The following is a 3,812-nucleotide window of genomic DNA, read 5'->3' as shown; positions in this document are numbered from 1 at the left end:
AATTACTGCGTGTTACTAGGTCTCATTTCTGTACTGTATGTATGTTGTTTGTAACCGGGATTTTATTCTCCACAGAGACATTTCGTTTAGCAGTGCATGTTTTAGCCAGTGTATGTTACACCAAATAAATATACTATGATTTATCGCCGAAGCATCCCTTTCCGTGACTCATTTAATTTACACTCTGATTAATAATTCCCAGATCTAGAACTTTCGTAAGGTGGGGGCGATTCAAACCATCCATCTGGCAATTGAGCGAGGATCACAAACACTTACAATATTTACTAAAGGATATACTTGCTTTGGAGGCAGTTCAGAGAAGGTTCACTGGGTTGACTCCGGAGATGAGTGGTTGACTTATGAGAAAATGTTGAGTAGGTTGGGCCTCTACTCATTGGAATTCAGAAGAATGAGAGGTGATCTTATCGAAATGTATAAGGTAATGACGGAGCATGATAAGGTGGATGCAGAGAGGATGGTTCCACTGATAGGGGAGACTAGAACTAGGGGGCATCATCTCAGAATAAAGGGCCGCCCATTTAAATCTGTAATGAGGAGGAATTTCTTCTCTCAGAGGTTGTAAATCTGCCGAACTCACTGCCTCAGAGAGCTGAGAAAGCCATGACATTAAATAAATTTAAGACAGAGATAGCTTCTTAACTGATAAGGGAATAAGGCTTATGGGGAAGTGACAGGGATGTGTCCATGATTGGATCAGCCATGATCATATTAAATGGCGGAGCATGCTCGAGGGGCCATATGGCCTACTACTGCTCCTAGTTCTTAAGTTCTTATGTTCTGAATAGCGACACACACAAAAATTCTTTGATCATGGTTACACCTTATCTTCACGTTTGTCAAACAGTTGGCTCGTTGGTCTCGGGCTATGATTCTCCCTTCGGAGTTGTTCATTGAAATTTACGAGGGATCCCAGAGGAGCCCTGATATTGCTCGCAAATTTTGAAATTGCATCGAACTTTTGCAAAGAAGGACTTCCATTTCTGCAGTGCCTTTCAGGAACTCATATCACCCCAAAGCGCTTTAAGGCCGTTGAGTTATGTTTGAAGCGTTGTAGTTTGGCAAAAGATGCACCCAGATCACCAAACATGAACCTCAAATCTTTGCAAAGGAGTTTGGTGCAAATAATCAGGCGTCTCAGGGACTTGGACTTTCTTTGAATAAGTTCTGCTTGTTCCCGCATTCAAGCTTGAAACAACAACTGGGCTTCCATCTCACGGGAGGTTTGGGGTTGATGTGTGTCGCTTTCAATCTTTGAAATTTCACCAAGCAAAGAAACGGTGAATCCAACTGTCCCTGTTAGCATTTAGTTCCTGTTTAATCACAGGAATATCCGCAGTCAGGAGCTAAAAAGGAATTCAAACCTAACACCGGCTTCGGGACAATCAGAATACTTTGTCACAGACAAGGCACCGGAAGTCTGGAAGGTAGATCACACCGGTTGCGGGAGAGCTGGTTGGCGGTGACATGGAAGTGTCTGCAGTGTGCGGGACCAGACTGTTTCCACGCATCCACAATGAATGTCCCTCTATTTATTTGTGAAAAGTACCACTGAGAGTGGACAAGTTCCATCCCGGTCAGAGCAATCTGAAGCTTTAACTGTCTGACACTCTGGTTTGGGATGCCTTGAACCTTTTCCTTTCATCAGTCTCTGTGGCGCAATGGGTTAGCGCGTTTGGCTGTTAATCGAAAGGTTGGTGGTTCGACCCCACCCAGGGACGAAGTGTTTAACTGTTTTTCCCCGAGTATTCGGTGCCGCACAGTCCCATGTTGTCATTGTGCGTTTTGGCTGCACGAATCTATTCCGCAAATGTTGCCAGCTGTGCTATTATCCAATTAGTTCCCACTCCAATGTTTTATGAGCATTCAGTTCAAGTAAAACGATAAAAAAAATTTACATGGATCATGTTCCTCCATCCAGCCCACTCGAAAGAAATTATGTTATTGGGTTTAAAGAAACTGGTGGAAATTGATTCTATTGATACACAGAAAGAACTGGAACTACGGTCTCAAGTGCTCATCCTCTCAAGAATCGGCACACACACAATCAATGGTTTTACAACTGAGTCATAAACACTTACAATTTTAAACCATTCTCATCAGCGTGTAAATGAGATAGGGATAAAACTTCATCACATGTAAAGAGAAAATGAATGATTGAAGATACCACTGTTCCTCAGTAATTATATTATTATTTATTTCATTCTGAAGAAGGTTATCGGCTGATTAACGGTGATTAAAAGAATTCTTACTTTTGCACGTTGGCTGTATGTCGTCAATTTTATTAGGTTTTGAATTTAAAAATGGTGTTATAAAATTTATCGCCGAGACCTGGAATCAAAGCTGTTTTTCGGTGGCATAAGAAGTGGTTTTACCCAATCATTTAAAGACGATTTCAAAGAATCACGTGGCGTTAAATTCACATCATGGTTACGATTTGTTTCGGTGTGAAACAAGTGGATTAAAAAGGACAATAATGTTAAATACAGAGTAAAGCTACCACTACACAGTCACATCAAAGCCTCCCAGGGCAGGTACAGTACGTGTTAGACACACAGTAAAGCTTCCTCTACATTGTCCCATCAATCTCTCCCAGGACAGATCCAGCACGGGGTTAGATACAGAGTAAAGCTCCCTCTACACTGTCCCATCAATCTCTCCCAGGGCTGGTACAGCACGGGGTTAGATACAGAGTAAAGCTCCCTCTACACTGTCCCATCAATCTCTCCCAGGGCAGGTACAGCACGGGGTTAGATACAGAGTAAAGCTCCCTTTACACTTTCCCATCAATCTCTCCCAGGGCTGGTACAGCACGGGTGATGTTAGCACAAATCTTTTTCTGGAAGAATCACTCGACATTCGGGGTCGGTTCTCATCCCAAAATGGCCTTTATTACACAGGCGGGGAGAGAGCCTCTGGTCCAACCCCAGGCATTCCACTCCACCGAACAAAGAAATTCATCGATATTTATATGTTTTACAACAGTTTATTACAATTATTTAGCCCATGTCAGCTGGACACAATCCAATCATAAGGACTATAAATTACAAATCGATTCCACTGGGCCAATGGAATGGCAGGCACCAGGGGACTGTGTGATCACCTCATGTTTCAGCTGGGGCTTATTCATGGCCTCGTGAGATTCTCCAGATCCCCTTACCTCTACTGTCCTTGTTCTGTCTGCACCTAACCACCTTATCCTTATACAGTCACAGGAATTTCTTTGTTCAGTATTCTGCTAGGACATCTTGTCTGTGGTTTGTTGATTAAGGACGTTCTGCTGAGCTCGCTCTTTCCAGTGTTCCTGTACACGGAACTGCAGTGTCATCAGCTACCCAAAAATGTATTCAAGCTAACTGTTAGCTGAATTCCCCTTGTGCTTTGCAGAATATCTGGCAGCCATTTTGTATCTGGCTACCATTTTACAGATACATATATGCAGACATATATTCAGCAGGTGCCTTTGCCTTTGCCCTACAACAATCCCCCCTTTCGGTAATGGACTAATCCTAGTCTCCTTTATCCGACAACATTATTTGTTCCTCGACTTATATTTTTATGTACCACCCGGTACTTCCTGCCTCAACGTGCTGGCCAATCACGTGGTGTCAGAAGTCCCAGTTGCTTAGATCAAATTGAAATAGTTCAGATTCCCCTGTCCCTCTGCTGGACAAGTCACTTTATTTACTTGAGCCCTTGTTCTGATACTCCTTTGTCGTGCATAATGCCTGCAGGATCGACAGGCCATGACTCTCCATGTTAGTGCTAAGACCAGCTGTATCCCTACCAGTATG

General features: G+C 43.1%; 1 non-coding gene across 1 annotated transcript; it reads left to right on the top strand.

Moving 5' to 3' along the window:
• The first annotated feature begins 1,665 nt into the window (after positions 1–1,665).
• Positions 1,666–1,739, top strand: trnan-guu (transfer RNA asparagine (anticodon GUU)). The gene has a single exon. It is a non-coding gene; the product is annotated as a tRNA-Asn (tRNA).
• The last annotated feature ends 2,073 nt before the right edge of the window (positions 1,740–3,812 follow it).

This window comes from Pristiophorus japonicus, unplaced genomic scaffold (assembly GCF_044704955.1).
Source record: "Pristiophorus japonicus isolate sPriJap1 unplaced genomic scaffold, sPriJap1.hap1 HAP1_SCAFFOLD_42, whole genome shotgun sequence".
Taxonomy (NCBI): Eukaryota; Metazoa; Chordata; class Chondrichthyes; family Pristiophoridae; genus Pristiophorus; species Pristiophorus japonicus.
This window is presented reverse-complemented; position numbering and strand designations above follow the sequence as displayed.